The 17,828-nt window shown below is 40.1% G+C and overlaps 1 protein-coding gene across 2 annotated transcripts in view; it reads left to right on the plus strand.

Annotated features, from left to right (window-relative positions):
* Positions 1–317: 317 nt before the first annotated feature.
* LOC148346939 (zinc finger MIZ domain-containing protein 1-like) overlaps positions 318–17,828 on the plus strand; it is a 192,139-nt gene continuing 174,628 nt past the window's right edge. For both annotated transcript variants that reach the window (XM_088323455.1, XM_088323453.1), the window contains exon 1: positions 318–450. The gene's annotated coding sequence lies outside the window, so the exon portion shown is untranslated. The remainder of the gene's footprint in view (positions 451–17,828) is intronic.

Genomic DNA, 17,828 nt, shown 5'->3' on the forward strand with positions numbered 1-17,828 from the left:
AAATGAAAATGTTTTTGTTTTGCTGAGTCTGAAGGACATTCTACTCTTCCAGGCCAGAACAAGTTTTACCACGGTGACAATCTTTCATAAGCTATTAGGTGGGTCACTGCAGAGGTGTTGGAGAAAAGGTTGTTGACTGCTGTACTATAAAATTAACAGTGATATCTAGCGGTGAAATACTACACACTGTCCCTTTAATATATTGGGGGGGGACTTCCATTAGTCCAGTTCCACACCAACGTCTTACCTGATCAACGCGCACTCCGGCCCGGGTTTTCGACAGAGCCACGGCGCTCCAGTCCCACCAGTAACAGAATAGCCCATGTAATTTGACACTTCAACTTATTGCGCTCCTCCTGAGTCTTTTCACTTTACTCGCCGTTGACGTCGAGCCATTGGCGGGGACATTATTTGCAAACAGGAGGCGACATTCGGCGAGGACTTTCTCCGGTAAGTCGCCGCCAACTTGGCTGCCGCTCGACGGAGCCCAAGCGGCGGCGGGTCCGTTGTACTCCCGGAGCATTCGTGTCTTATCTTAGGGGCTTTCTTGTCTTTTCTTTTCACCCCGCTCGGGCTCGCGTATGATTGCTTTACATATTCAACCAAAAGAGGCAATGCGGTGGGAACAGTTTCGCTAGGGTGGTTCTTTTTCGGGAATTCGCGATGTTAGCTACCCGGGGCGGGAGGGGCTATCACTCGGTTTATTAGCAGCGGTTGCAGTACCGTGCTCTGGTTTGAGGCAAATACCCGCTTGTGTATATCCGGTGTGATTCATTTACATGCTGTGCAAAATAACTCCATATTTTTTAATTGCACCCCCTCCTCAATTCCCAACCTTTTGTCTTGTTGTTGAGTGCTGATGCGTACGCGCTGCAGGATGAGTGGAGAAGCCTCAATAATGGTCACTGCAGTGCACAATTTCCACTGGAAATTGCATCAATTGCACGAATCTAGTGCAGGGTCGGTTGTCCATGACTGCCATTCATTGCTATGCTGTGTTTAAGCTTCATTTGTAGTTAAATGTGACCGAGGACGGCTGTATCCACTGCTGCCTCTCAGACAATGACACACATGTGCAGACATCTTTGCCTATTTTGCAGTTGCGTGAATGCGTATTGTACGATGTGAATATGGACAAAACAGGCCTACTCTAAATCTCGGAACGAAAGAGTTTCCCCCTGTGCTTCAGGATCTAGCATTGCCACACACGCTGCTACACATCAATGTTGAGGTCTGGCTCATCAGAATCAGAATAACCTCTGTAATGTAATGGGCACGTTAGTTTAAAACGTAATTAGTTATAATTACACATTAGTGCTTCCAAAGAGTAACTGAGTTGGTTACTGAATTACTCTATATTAAAATTAACTAGTTACCAGGGAAAGTAACCATGTCCGTTACTTCAAACAAGTTGTTGTGTGTGAAAGAATTAGAAATTTTCTGAGCAGTAAATAAGTCAGTTGAATAGAGAAGAACAGACAAATAGTTGTGTGATAGAATCTTTATTGCACATCACCAGCAACATATTTATTCTACATTTGAAGTGCAACAAAAATAAAGAGTAAACAACATAGTAAAATAACGGCATGTGCAAAAATACCCAAAATCGTACGTAAAAAGAGCACAAAATTGTAAGTAAACTCCCTCAAAATTGTACGTAAACAAGCACAAAAATTTACATAAACATGCACGCAAACACAAGGCGTACGTAAACACACAAAACATACACAAAAAGGTACGTGAACGCATCCACAAAAACATAAGTAAAAACACAAAAAAACGTTTATAAACATGCATAAAAATGTAATGCACCAATTTGATCATCAGTAACGGAAGAAATATTGATTAGATTATCCTGTTACTGATAAAATAATGCCGTTACATAATGGCGTTATTTAAAACGGCATGTTTACCAACACTGATTATCATTGTATTGCCACAACAAAATTACAGGTGCACTCTATTTGTCAAAAATATACAATACAAAAAGACTAACAAATACAAAAATGTAAAATTATTCACCTCTAATATAAAGTTTCACATCTGAAATTAAAGCTATACACAACCGAGGTATTGCACTTAAAATTGTAACAATTCAACATGACAACTGAAATCTCTTCCATTTGCACAATAATATGGAAATGAAGTAATCTCTGAAGAGCAGTATGATGCCTTGCACCTAAAAAACAACCGTGACTAGATGATGAAGGTGCTGTATCTGAGTCAGATCAGGCTACTCCTGCCACTGGTAAACATAGACACCAGTACTATATGTTTACATGTTTCACATTGGTATTTACCTGTGTCTCACTCCCTTTCACGTGAATGCAAACTCCGATTTTCCTATGCTTCTTAGCGCTGCGTCTCTGATCGAATGAGTGTCGCGATAGTTGTGTTTATATAAATATATTCTTGAGAACAACACCAACACTGGAGGCGACCCAATATAGCTAAAGGCTATAATATTTACATCCACGACTAGTACACAAGTAGGCATTGTATAGTGTGCTACAGTAGCCTTATTGTAATGCATGTTTGTAGTGTGCTGTAGTATCCTTAATGTAAAGCATGTTTATTGTACATAGTTGATCACTGATCGCTGTAACCAGAGAACATTTGTGAAAGAGACCCTGGTTTTATTGGATGTCCCCGGATAAACAGATGTTTGAATTGAATTTAAAATCTGACAATCTCCTGTTTGCAAAGTAAGACACACTTCAAACATATTGTGTTGTGTAGCTTTGGGAGACTACAAAGGAATACCACACTTATTAGTCATGTGAAAGTGAGAGATTAGTCATAATAGTTGTGTTGAAATTCTCATTGATTTACTGTAAAAGGTTACAGAGTGCAATCAAAGCTTAATTTGAATTTACTGTATATCAAATATTCTTTGTGTCTTTTTGCATTATTAAACATTTCTTACGCCAATTTTTAAACTTTTATCTAAATATCGGTTATCGGCCTCCTTTTGATACTTATAAAAAGTATTGGCCTTGTAAAACCCATATCAGGTCGATCCTTAGAGCAAACCCCTCACCCTAAAAAACGGTGTTGCATCCAAAACGTCTTTCCTCTATGCTTGTTTACATTTGTGGTCCCCCCAGTAACCCCCAGCATGGCTTCTGATTTTGTACATGGTCCCTATGACTGGCAATAGTCAAGCTTACAGAGGCTTGATTACCTTATTTTCCGGACTATAAGGCGCAGCTAGAAAGTCTGAATTCCGGGCGAGTTATGCAGTAATCCCTTGTTTTTTTTTTTGCAGCGTTGTATTTCAAAAGGGTCTAAACCCGCGAAGTAAAAATATTTTATTTATGAAATACTCTATTGTACATATAAACCAAAGACCAAGCTCAGGCATTTGTTAAACAAATAAAAGTACTGTACTTTAAACGTTTTTTTTTTACAAATATGTTGTGTACAGGAGTATTATAATTTAAAAACTATTATTGCTTCATGTATTGCACTAAGAGACGGAAATGATTTCAGGACATTACGTTTTTACTTCAGAAGACATCGTGTTGGCATCATGTTGACGTTATGGAAAACTGCTTTTACCTGCCTTTAGGGCAGCATTTGGCTACCCAAAATGTTGAAAGAGCAAAAGAACAACAACAAATTATGTCGGGAGCTGCAAAAACATAAACACCTTATTAGGAAGGAATCTCATACTGTATCTATATTCATTTGAAAACGTTAAGAATGTTTAGGTTCTGTTTATCCTCCTACATAAATGATCTATTCTTCTGTTATTAAACATTTTTGAAAAATCACCAGGAAGCTACTAGGAGAAAAAGAAAAAAAGTATCATCTTATGGCTTTTGGCCCCATCCGCCAGTGCTTTTTTCAGTCCAGAGCATTTTGTTGACATGACTCTTAGAGAAATTTGAAATTGAAAAAGATTGGATCATTCGTTCGCAAGCTGTTGTATGTACGTGTACAACTCCGACCGCAACGTCATTGACGCACAGGCATACACAGAAAGATAAAGGCTGTTTAACCAATCAGAATGCAGAAACACAGCGCCTGAGGAAAATCTGTGGAGTAGTAAAACTGCGATAAGCACGGGGTTACTCACAAATTGTTTCTGCATAGTGAAAAATACAGTGACTAAAATTAGAAATGCTTAGTTACAATTGAATTTTACTGCACACAATAACGTTTCTACCTTTGAGAAACATATAGAGTAGTCTTTGAGTGTGCTCTTGTGCTTAACATGTAAATTGAAGCGCAAAATTTCAACGGCAGCCCAGATACCAACTTTGGAATACTCATTGCAAATTGTTTTTTGTTGTTGCTTTAGACAATAGTTTTCCTTAAGTATGAAATATATTGTGATTACTTGATTAAATATTTGTTTATGGTATTGTTTTGTACAAAATTGCATTATTATTTTATGAATTGTTGTTAGCATATATTAACTTAGTTTAGAACATGGATCTTCAACGTGGTGCCCGTTAAGGCCCGGTCACACAGCCTTTCACGGGCGTATCGATGCTGAATCACGGCCAGAAATTTCTGCCAGTGAAGCAGACGCTTTGGACGCTTTTGAGATCGAGATACAGCCGTTCTTTACACGCGGTAAGAAATTCACACGCAGTTGGCCGTGCGAAAAAGTTTTGCGCTGCTCAAAACTTTAGACCACGGGTATCCGCGGGCGGCACAGCGATGCAGCCGCGGTTACCAGCGATAAGGACGCGGAACAGTCGCCGGAAGGACGCGGAACAGTCGCCGGCCAATTTTGCACATTTTTCACCGCGGGCAACCAAGGGCAAAAAAAAAATCGCAAAATTTTACCCGCGTTACGGACGCAAAAGGCTGTGTGACCGGGCCTTAAAGAGAAGTTTAGGCACTCGCGGACCCATTTTGAAAAACGCTCACCAGTGCTAAATCATTGTGATTTTCTAGTAAAAATATTTTCACAATGGTTTCTTTTGTCTATTTAAACCTGATTCCAACCTGATAACCTTAAGAACATAGTAACAACATATTAGTAAGATAGTAATAACATGATTAATTGTGATTTAAGAAATGCATATAAAACTGGGTGCTCTTTGAGCTAATTAATTACAAAAAGTAGCTCTTAGCTTGAATAAGGTTAGAGACCCCTGGTTTGTAATGTATTTGTGCAGTAGTTAGCAAGCTAAAGGAACATTTTTTGTACTGTAGAAAACAAAAGAAAAATGTTAAGAAAAAAGCCCCAAAAGAGGTTTTTTGTTTTTTTGTGTGCAGTCGCAGATAGATGGCCAACAAATATGTTGGCTCCCCGTAGGTGATTACGTCAAAATAGATAAAAATTCCTCCACCTACAAGTATTTTAAAAAAATGCAAATTTGACAGGTTTTTTTTTGCCAATGATTCAAATCAATATTGCATTCTACTATAAATGTCATGATTACTGACGCGAGGCACCTGAGTCTGCTCCTTTGGCGCCAACTGCCTCAAACGCTGATTGGATGCCTGTCTCTTTTTAAACCCCCGTCTTCCTGTCACCCGTTGTCAGTCTGTCTGCGAACCTCAGCTCACGCTAGGCAAGCCCTTTCGACCCTGACTCTCTCCTGTCCTGATTCCTGTTTGATTCCCGGCTCCGACCCCTTTTCTGAACTGTTTTTCCCCGCTTTCGACGCTGCCTTCGCTCGCCACGGAAATACCACTTCCGCGTCTGAGTAACTTGCTCCCCACGAACAAAAATTCAATAATAATGTCCACATCTAGGGAGTACAGGTACATTTTTTTTTTCAAGCACATGTTTTTATGTCGTTGCACACTAAATTGGTCATGAATGCAGCAGTGTTATGTTTTTCATAAAAAGTTTTTCACTGGACCAAAAAGTCATTTTTCATGCATCTTGAAAAAAATGGTTCATGAATGTCGCTTTGGAATCAGTACTTATCTGCCAGTTTTGACTAAGGATCCATGAAGTACTGTGAACATCCTTTTTATTTGTTGTGTTTGTTTCAATTGTAGTTTTGTGTCACGTTGGTCTTAAATTTGATTTCTAAAAGCATTAAAAACGTTTTTAAAAAGTCTTGAATTTAACTTGCCTTAAGCTGTAGGAACACTCATAGAGAAATGTCAGGCAAACGTGTTTAGAAGGTAGTGTTTGGAGACTGGCCTTAGATTAACATAATAACTGAGCATTTCTGGGTTGTTGCGGACATTTGAATAATCTAGTGGGGCCCGAGACGGAGCGGGTCTGGTCTGACCTTCTTGCATTCAAGTCAAGCGTGTGGAAAGAAAAGCCGCCAGCCAGCCGGCACACAAAAGACACATTGAGGCGCCGATCTGCAACGCAGCACGTTCGTCTGGACCAACCAACACTTATTAACTCCTTGACTTCCTGCCCCGACACTAGCAAGCGTTACTACACTCTACACATTGGAAATTAACACAATATTTTGTTACCTAACAGTAGACATTTGCATTAAAAAGAGTTGACCTAAAAAAAAATTTCTTTGCTTTTTCAATTCCTAAAGGGACACTGTGTAATATTTGACCACTAGATGTTGCTGTATTGTGTAGTACAACTGAAAACAAGTTCTACAAACAACAAAGAAGAATACAAACTATGGAGACTAAAAGTGACCAAAATGCACAATTTGTCATATCGTTTTGCTCACCCTTTCACAATGTTTTTGTTATTTGGAATTTATTTCACATAACGTAAGCTTCACCTACAGCAGGGGTCGGGAACCTATGGCTTGAAGATAAAATAGTACTCATGCGAATCTCATCTATAGCATTCAAATTCTGGAATCAAGTCTTGGACTTATAAAAAGTATTGGCCACAGTCCCATCTACAGTTTACAGTCAAGGCGTTATACTAATAGACCTCTTTCGGCTGTACCTAAGGGGCCGGTCACACAGCCGTTTGCGGCTGAATCACGGCTAAAATTTTGCGGTTTTTTTTTGCCCGTGGTTGCCCGCTGTTCATCGGTGGTATGCCCGCAAAACAGACGCCGGCGACTGTTCCGCTTCCTCATCGCGTCATTTCCGCGTCATTTTCTCGTGTGGACCACGGGTATAAAAGCTCCCTAGCCGGTGCTGTGCCCAAATCCGACTCCTACGCAACAACACCCCCCCCCCCCCCGCCACCCCCCCCGCAAATAAACGCATTATATAGAGTAGGATCTCCAAATTGTTATAATTAGCTCACTTTATTGTTTTAATAAGCGTTTTATATAGAATACGATCGCTTTTGTTGGAAGCGCAGCAGAATGCGCGTTAACGTGAGGGGGGGAGGATTTTATATACGGTGTGCATTACCGTTCGATTACGTTCACAACAAAAACAAAGACGGAATGGTTTAAGTTGTATTACATTCCCAACAAATGCAAGACGAAGTGGTTATGGTTATATGTTCGCCATTACATTCCCTAAAAGTGATATAAAAGTGAGATAAAACGAGGTAAAAGTGGTTGTAGTAGCGAGGGGATGCAAATCTCGGCAGGGATGTATTTCTCGGCATAATACCGGGCTGTAGAAATCATAACCGCTCAAGACACAGTCCCGTGAAGATCAAGATTTCAAGCTATGGCACCGAAGAAGCCAATATGTTATTATTGTAATAGTTTTTCATTTTTATTTTATTATCTTGTTATGAAATGAAAAGAAATGTCAAGAAATAAAAATGGATTAAGACAAGGTCACTACGCTGACGGGGATCCATGTTCACCCCCTTGACGTCTCGAGCACAACTGACGTGTGCTCGGCAAATCGCGCTGTATATACGCGAAAAAAGGCGTTTGACCGTCACACGCGTAACACGCTAATTTCACGTAATAACACCGCGATACAGGTGCAGAACATGCTATGACCGTGCTCCACCCACGATTACCCGCTGAAATTTCCCGTCCTACCCATGTGTAACCACGCCCTGGCCGCGGCCAGAGCACGTTGTTCCGCGTCATTTCCGCGTCATTACCTCATGTACCGCCCGCGTTTAACACGTGCTCAAAGTTTTGAGCAGCTCAAAACTTTTTCACGCGGCGTGTGAATTTCCGACCGCGAGAAAAGCACTGCTGTATCTCGTCTATATGGCGGTCTCAAGGCGTCCAGCAGCGCCCAACAGCGTACTCACTTCTCTATACCCAGCGCAGTCTGCACCAAAGATAAATACGTCAGTGTCCTTGTTTTGGGTATTTTGTGACATTTTTACGAAATACCTCTGCTTGCACCTTGTTTTGAACCCATTAGTAATGAAAAAATGAAGGATCGTTGAGGCTCATTTTGACCTAAGTAATTGCGGGATTGAGACAAGTTTTAAGTACCGTATTTTCCGCACTATAAGGCGCACCGGGTTATAGGGCGCACCCCGAAAAAATAGTTTTTGGTCCTATTTTTGACATACATAAGACGCACCGGATTATAAGGCGCTACAATGGGAACGTGGACAAAACAGTCAGATAGTTCAGTCCAACTTATTACCCCCTTAACATTCCCAAAGCTTGCAAAGACGCAAATACGTGTCGAAAACACGTGCGGATGCGGTGTCCGTAAGATGTCACTCAAATGCATCGTTCCATCATTCGGAAGGTTAAAGTCTTGGGATTCAATAAATGATAACAATTCCTTCGTATCTATTTTCTTTTTCGCTCGCAACTTTACTGTGCATATGACAATAAACACTTGGAATTGAGTTGAATTTAAAAATAGACACTCCATTATCTGCACCGCTTATCACAGAAACATCGAGTTCAGTCTGAAACAAGATACAGGGATAATATAGAAAGCCGGAGTAGCTCACCGAAGTCGTTGTGTTCATAATAATGTGCAGGCAATGTCCTCTTATATCCGTGAGGGTAGTAAATCCAGGAGAATACAATATTTACAAATACAGAATAGAAAAAAAATGCTTTCTCTATGCCGTCAGCCACATGCTATACGCATATGTATTTTCGGCCAATTGCAGGCTTTGTTTCGCTGTTTAAGCCAATGGCAGCCTGTAAATTATAAAAAGGATCCGCCTCTTGACCTCCGAATAACTTTAGCCAATAGTGATCGTTTCAACTGATGATTGACACGTCTTTTTCGGCCAATTGCAGGCTTTGATTGCCGTTCGAGCCAATCGCAGTCTGTAAATGATAAAAAGGATCCGCCTCTTGACCTCCGAATAACTTTAGCCAATAGTGATCGTTTCAACTGATGATTGACACGTCTTTTTCGGCCAATTGCAGGCTTTGATTGCCGTTTGAACCAATGGAAGTCTGTAAATGATAAAAAGGATCCGCCTCTTGACCTCCGAATAACTTTAGCCAATAAAGATCAATTCAAATGATGATTGACACATTGGTTAGCCAATGAAACGCCGGTAAATAAATCCCAGCATCCACCGCGTACTACTTGGCGTTCGGGGGAAAATCTAGTCGGCGGCTGCAAGTTAGTTGGAAAACTTAATGTTGATCCATAAATAAGGCGCACTGTATTATAAGGCGCATGGTCAGCTTTTGAAAAAAATAAAGGCTTTTAGGTGCGCCTTATAGTGCGGAAAATACGGTAGTACATTTGTTGATATGGGACACAGGCTCTGGTATTAATCTCATTTCTTAAATTTTAACACAGTGAAATGAAATGTGAAAACTTAGCTTTTGTCTTGAGAGTGCGTATGGAGGTTTCTATATCTATCTGTCTGTCTGTCTGTCTGTCTGTCTGTCTGTCTGTCTGTCTGTCTGTCTGTCTGTCTGTCTGTCTATCTATCTATCTATCTATCTATCTATCTATCTATCTATCTATCTATCTATCTATCTATCTATCTATCTATCTATCTATCTATCTATCTATCTATCTATCTATCTATCTATCTATCTATCTATCTATCTATCTATCTATCTATCTATCTATCTATCTACGGTCTGAAAATTATGTCAGCTCCCTCCAAGTAAGGCTTATGTCCTGTAAAATAAAGACATTTCTTGACACTCGTGTATTAAAAAAAGCACGTTTATATGATAGTTCGTGTATTTCTTTCAAATGTACAAATTAAATTAATTATTTTCTAATTAAGTTTTTTTTTTACCTCAAGGACGCACAAAATAATACATAATGCCCCTTAAATATGTTGAAATTGGTCATTTGTATTTTTCTAATGGTTTAACCACCCAAAAAATTAAATTCTTACTCAAGAAGACATTTTTGAGGCACAAAATGTGTTTCAATCTCACACAGACCCTGTCAGGTGAAGATGACATCAGGCTTCAAATAAAGACTGATTCAAAGCTCCCGCTTCAGAAAACAGTGATTGGTTGTTGATGTTATTTTCAGTGGACATGAAGGAAACTTTTAAAATTTATATACCATAATCCCTCAATTATATGAAAATCCGCAAAGTCGCGTCGCACCTTCATAAAAGCCCCCAAGGGTCAAACTTACCTAGAGATGTAGTACTTACCGACAGAGTATATGACTGTAACAATATAACAGCTATAGATATATAAATAAATAAATAAAAACAGAACACAGAATTGCAGTTGAATGAATGCTCTTTGTTGTCATTATACGCAAGTAAAACTAAATTGGAGGGTTTCTCCTATCAGTGCTAAGTAGCAATTTAGAGAGCGGATGGCTAGCTGAACGCCAGCCTCTGGTAACCTCAATTTGAGCCATTGATTGAGAGACAACCTTAATGTAGCCGTTTCCCACGAGTTGTAGCTCCAGGCTATCCGTTTTATTGGTAATGCATCTGACATTGATGAGATACAGGGTCGGCCGGATTAGCTTATGAGGGTGGTTACGTAGCCTTGCTGTAGCAGTAGGCCGAACATGCAGTACTGCTCTTGCCTTCTCTCCCGTCGCTGTCTCAGTCGCTTCCCGGAGCACCTGCTGGTGATCACCATTACTTTGCGCTCTTCTGACTTTCATTAAAGTCCAATTTAATTGATAAAGTTCGTTTCAATGTAACAAGTCTCTAAAAGCTTGTTGCTGCCATGCATCCCAGTTTGTTTTGGGTGAAGACTTTGACTTGTGCGCCCACCCCGCTGTTTGACAGCATACACCTGCCTATCACAGTCATGGCCACAGACAGTTACACCATCCAACACACAAAGCCCTCCGTAACTTGACCGTGATAGCATTTTCTACTCAGAACATAATGCACGATATTTTGATATTAGGGTTAAGATATTTGGCTTAAAATGTCAATCATTAAGTTGGGCAGGCTGGGCTTCTCTTTCGCCTTTTTTAAAATTTTATTTATTTATTATTTTCATTTCGTTGATGATCTACTCAAGTAATTAATTAGTGCAAGAAAATGCTTACCAAACTCTTTGAATTAAACTTTCACTTTAATTCAAAATCACTATATCCAAATTAATATTCCTTCTCGATGACATGCTGCTTCGTTTTTCCACCTGCCTCACATCAGATGTCATTTCTGCTTCTTGCCAATAGAATTTCTATTCTATTTTCTTTTTCTAGCTTACAAGCTTTACAAACTTTCGTGCATTTCGGCCAAATCTTTTGTTTTTGCATATTGTAATCTGCAGAATTTGATATTCTTTTCGGTGCCATTTTGTTCGGTTTCACTTTCGTTCGCTGCACGTTGCCAAGATGAGCACTTCAGCGCCAAACTGTTAATTTTGGTGCTGCACTCCCAGTGTACTCTTGATTTCAGGGACTCAGCCCAAAGTAAACCCTAAGCTGCTTAACCCTGCCAAAAAACACAGTTCAGCGCTGGAGTACGCATGGTCAAAGTAAGGCTTTGTGTTTATTTTGGCGTAAAATTAAAGCTTCTGGTTTATTTTGGGCTTGTTTATCAAATTTAAGTTAATCCATCGGGTTCGGGTTTATATGTCCGCGACTCGGGTTGGGTTGGGCTGATTATTTTTAGGCCCAATCTTACCTCTAGTTGATATTTATGATAATAAAGACAATTAAATTGAATTCAAAATCCGCAAAAGCAGTGAACCATCGATAACCATAATATGAAGTAGAGAGATGTCTCTGTATTTTGCTTCCTAATTCATGTATTAAACACAATATGAATCAAAATGCAGTGTTTTGACAGGCCGGAGGCCCGAATACTCAATAATTTATTGATTTTCCCCTGTAACCTTGATACGTTTGTTGGTTTCATCCTTGGATCTCTTCCCCCACACTAAACCCCCCCCCCCCAAAAAAAAAAAAAAAAAAAAAAAAAAAAAACATGGATCTGCGGTGCAAGCTCGCGGGAGGTTTTGGTCTCTTGGGACGAATCACACGGTCGGGAGCGGGAGGCTGTCTGGAGCGCTTTCCAAAAAAGCAGCAGTTCAAAAACACTTGACAGTGCAAATTTTCAGCCGGGACCTTGTTCCTCCTGGAATTTGTTCGCCCGGTTACATCATGTGTGGAGCCTTAAGGTGTTGCAAGATGTTGTTTAGGAGCCAAAATGATCCGTGGTAAAGTTCAAAAGTAACTCATTCATTGTCTTGTTCGACTTTCATCTCATTTTTTCACATTTCGAACCTGCCACACACCTGCCACAGTCTGAGTCGTTTTCTGTTCTGTTCCGAGTTGTTTACGTCACGCATTTTCAGATCATGTGACTATTCAAGATGGCTAATACAATACTAAATACAGTACATATTTACTACTGCACCAAAAGAAAACTCGAACGAGGGCTGCGTCACGTAAAATGTAAGACGGCAGCCCCTTGGCCACCATACTGTGTACAATAGTGCCATATTGCAACACCGCTGTGTCTTTTTGTGTTGTTGTGATTGTTAGTTACTGCAGCAATGGACCAAATTGCATTCGCTTATTATCATTCCTCAAAGATTAAAGGAGACTTCAGTGACCTGACATTGACACTGATGATAAAAGAAATATAGCGTTTTTGATAGAGTACTTCCCCTGCTGTTCGATCCAGATGTATAAATTGTGGACTTGATTTGTGGCGAAAAAGTAAAAAATATCATAAGTATGTTGTAAATATTGAATCAATTACCTACAAACCATGTTTTGCTCTCGCTATTTAGTATATAAATAATTTATATGTTTATTCTGTTCTGGTATTGACAAATGCAATGGAGATATCATAGGATATCAGTTCCTTATTTTGACTATTATTACGAACTCATTGTTTTCATCGGCCAAACGTATTGCTGTTCTTTGATTTGCACACTCCTTAGGGCTGATCTGTTTTCTGTAACCTTAAATATTTAATAAAAATAGGAGGTTCGGAGGAGGGCTTTAGAATGGGGATTAAATTATTTTATCTGAAGGTCTCTCTCCTGGTCTCCAAGTTCAAAATACATTGATGTCCTCCCTCCTTATTTTAAGTGTCTACTGTATATTAGACTTAACAATAATGTTGGGGAAAAAAACAAGAACCAATTTCTCTAATCAGGCGTATTTGCTTTGCTTCCAGACGTAACAGCGGTGTTTTGTATTTAGAGCGCAAATGTTGTGTAAAACAATAGCTCACCTTTTCCCTCAATGCCGCCACGAATAAGTCACACCGTATTTCAAGCTGCATAGTTTAAAACCCTTTATTTACACTCCGTCTCTGCTCTGCTCAGCCTCCGTATGTGTCATTTCTTGCCTGTAATTTGACGGTTGCCACACATGGATGCCTGTGATACTAAAGCCTTCAAAGAAGCATTTGAATTTTCTCTTTTAGCAGGGTTACAGTTATTAACAGTCGCAGGGTTACGGTTATTTAAATAGAGCTTCTCAAATTAGTCGCCTAATTAGTCTAATTAGTAATTAGTAAGGAGAGGGTTAAATTGTAGCAAAAATGTAGCCCTTTGTAGTCCTAAATTTATGGCATGTTCTTGACCATTTATTATTCAGATTCAGATTTACTTTATTGTCATTCGTGTACACGTGTATACAGAACGAAATGTCGATACATCTGACCCGCATAATTTCCTTGAGCGTCAGCCGGGATAGATAAGATTAACCATGTCTTCGTCAGAATTTTAGCCCAACAGTTCGTCATCTCGCGGTTCGATGCCACTTCCAGTTGTTAAATGGTCCAGTTTATTGTCCAGAGAGCGAACGTTGGAGAGGAAAATGGATGGGAGAGGCGTTTTGAAGGGTTTAGCCTTTAGCCTAGCGGTTAGCCCGGCCCGACAACCTCGCTTCCTCCTCCGGTCACGCCGCTCTCTTGCCACTCTGCTTCGCTGCTTTGTAGGCTGCTGGGTCTTGTTGACATAGCAGTCCGTGGCTAATAAACACTCCCGAGTGGTCGTAGCACCAAGCGCTTGATGTCTGGATGATCGCATATCCAGCAAAAAAAAACTGCGATCGTATATTAATCTGCAGTTTGAGCCGACTTTGTGCGCCGTCAAAACTGAGTCGAAGACTGGGTCTTATGGCCGAAGTGTAAAAAACTGGAGCGAGCCGATGTAGCCGCAGCCGAACAGGGGCGCCGCCATCTTGATAATGGATTATGTGATTGATGTATCAATTATTAAGTTCACCGTCAGCCACTATTCAAGTATTTTGTTTTGCAAGCAAGTTGCAGGCGGTCACGAATGTCCCCAGTAAACTTGAAGTAGTGGCTTTGTAATTTCCCTCCTGCTTTATCGTTGGAACTCGTGAAGATTTCCTGGCTGAAATGTCAACGTCTGAATAAATCCTTCCATGAGTCAGAGGAGAAAGTGCTGCAGATTTATGTCTCGACGGCAGGGGATACATCTTGCATGTGTGAGTACATGTCGGGCATGTGCACGCTTTAGTGGTGATTTGTACACCCCTGTCGGCCCCCTGTTGGCCCCTCCCAAAGCAATGTTTTTTTTTCTACAGCAGTAGAGCAAGGGCTGTCGTCTTGACTGTTGACTGTTAATATGAAGCTTCTATTTTAAAAACTGAGCTGAAGGAAGGAGAATCTGTGGAGGGCGAGGTGCCAGGAATGCGGCCAGACCACACAATCGTTTAAGCGCCTTCGAGTGTGCAACCACACTCGCTGAATATTTTCTGTTAGGTCACTGATAGTATTTGTTTTTTTAGACTTACTGTACGCACAGTTCTCGCACTTCCTACTGACTTCCCAAATTTTGCACAAAACAAAACAAGAAATGTCGGTTTGAAAGTTATTTGCGCGGTACACTTATCACACTCTAGGTCCGAGAGCCGGATCCGGTTCACTACTCCAATTTGTGCAGTCTGTTCCATTATTTTTATCAAAAGGTCAACCGAAATTTCTACTTTGTAACTGTAAAAGCTTGGAGAAGTTGCAAGCAATTTCTGTGTACTGTATTTATATGTGTATCCGGCCGCTTAGTGAGAAGTGTTGTGTTGTATAGCGTGGTGGGCAGGTTCAGGTGTAGAATTGCGTTCACTCAACTGTTAAAATAAACCATTTAACACATTAATTCCCAAAAATGGAAAGATTTTTCCCTATTATTTGTGAATAAATGTGTTGTGTTTAGAAAAGATCCCTTGTCATCTGTGATTCTAATACGTAGGGTAGGTTACTAATAGTGAAGCATATTCCTGAAAAATAGAGTTAAAAATCTGGCACTGGATCCAAACTAGAGTTTGACATACCTGATTTAAACTGAGTGGATATTTTAGTCCCTTTTTGAATTGCATTTGTAATTGGTTATCTTTTTTTGACTCTGTAATCCCTGAATGGGTTTAAATTGACTTGTGTTTAGTGAAGGCAAAACAACTCTCAATACTCAACGTTTTTTCCATTACAGTGGCGTCTCTGGGCGTGTGTGTGAGCTTGCTGTGACGGCATTTGTTGCCTTTGCCTTCAAAGAGGACGCTTGTGCATATTAGCATTGGATTTGAACGCCACACTCTTCCCCTTAATCCCGCTGTTGACTCGCACGCTAAAACCTGAGTGTGTTTTTTTTGCTCTTTTTCAGGGAGCCCTTTTGGTCGCATAATCTTACTTAATCTAATCTATCCCAGCGCTATAATAGAGCTGCGATGAGGTGACTCTATAGAGGGTGAGCTTTATTGCAGATCCATACCAAACAGACTAAAACGACTCGACCCTCCGGCAAAGCTCTTGTGAAAATGCAAGTGACCTCTTTGGCCCCTTGTTAGGGGCCACAATAGAGCTGCCTGCTCGTACAGCTGCAGCCGTGCTGGAGGGGAGCACAAAACACACGAGCTTGTGATTAATAGTTGTAAACACACCCAAGCCTTGTTCGCTCTCACTTACAGCTAGCATTGAAAGCTATGGGATGGCTTTCAAATAATGTCACTAAAAGGAGAACCTGCGCTGATGTTACGCTGTGTTAAATGGTTAACAGGTTAACTTTACAACAAGGAACTTGCTTATTCCTTCTACTTTGATAACTGCAGTTTTTGTGTTTATTTGACCACTAGATGTTGCTGTATTGTCTAGCGCAGTGGTCAACAAAATTTTATGCACCACGCCCCAGTTAGTTGTATGACTATATCAGGGGTCGGTAACCCATGACTCGCGTGCCATAAATGGCTCTTTTCATGATTACATCTGGCACAAAGGGAAAATACAACTTGCATTATAATTTTCCAAATTGCTGTATGCTAAGCATATTGTAGCACAATCAGAGCCGGGACATTACTCAATGTGCATTGGGTTCGGTCCTTTATAAAGAAGCTCATTGAACAATGCATGTTCGCTGTTGACACTTTATGATGAAAACCCAAAAAACAAACTGTTAACGCCCAAAATTCCACCACCTAGAGCAATTTGATTGGGTGAACAGTAGGAATGAGTGGAGTTATATATATGCAGCACGTGCACTCCTTCTCCCCCATGCCCAGCGCTGTCTGTGCCGAGGGTAATACGTTGGTATCCTCATTTGCAGGATTGTGACATTTCAACAAAAGAACATTGCCGGGCAACTTGTTTTGAAACTATTATTTAGGACAAAGATTACAGTCAAAATGAACCTCAACACTCTTAAGTAACCGTGGGAGTGAGAAACATTTTAAGTGGTATATTTATTTTCATAGGACATGGGCTCTAGTATTATTATCATTTCATAGGTTTTTATCAAATCATCAAACATCACACTGAAACGTAATGTGCTGAGGAATTAGCATTTGTCTGGAGAGCGGGTTTGGTGGTTTTGTTGAATTTTATATTAAAATATATGTTGTGTCCCTCTTAAATTTTGCTTTTATGGTTCCCGACCCCTGGAATATATTCTCGCAGTCCTCCTAATAACATTATTAATAATAACAAGCCTAGAATCCACTGTGTAATCCCTAGACCGCTACATCAGTGTTTCTCAACTGGTGGGTCGGGAATCAAAAGTGGGTCGCGGGCTTTCACCTTTGCAAAATAATGTTCACGTTTAACAGATCCCTTAACTACCATGGTCGTAGAGGTACTACTTTCTGTGGTGTGTCACAGGGTCAAGTACGCTCCTTAACAGTAGTTGGCGCTAATGCCCTACTCAATCTTCTCTTCAGTCAATCGGCGCAGGCACAATTGTGTTTGAGAAGAACCACATTTCATTTTATTGAGATTTTGTTCATTTTATTTCATTTTTCTGCCCCAAAAATGGCTCCCAAGAAAGTTAGTGATATGGGGCAAGAATAGTGGAAAACGGTGACAAGAACGAACAAACAAGAAGAAAACTATTGTGACAATGAAAATGGTGTCTGCCATGTAAGCGCTGCTGGAAGGTACAGTAAATGGTTTCAAAATGTTATAGCTTTTTACCAGTATATTAATCTTTATTAACTACATAAGTAAATATTTTTTTATATTTAGGTTCACACTTTATTATATTTAAAATTCATTTTAGTATAAGGCTATTTTAAAGGAGTTTTAGAGGGTCGCTTATATGCGACGTAGATAAGAGTATATACAGTACTTGAAATTGTTTTGGTTTTGCTGGTAATTTTTTAAATGTGAATATATTCAACTGTCTCTGATTTAAGCGTCAACCTTT

This window comes from Urocampus carinirostris, chromosome 19 (genome assembly GCF_059441175.1).
Source record: "Urocampus carinirostris isolate Australia breed hairy pipefish chromosome 19, RoL_Ucar_1.0, whole genome shotgun sequence".
In the NCBI taxonomy this organism is placed as follows: domain Eukaryota; kingdom Metazoa; phylum Chordata; class Actinopteri; order Syngnathiformes; family Syngnathidae; genus Urocampus; species Urocampus carinirostris.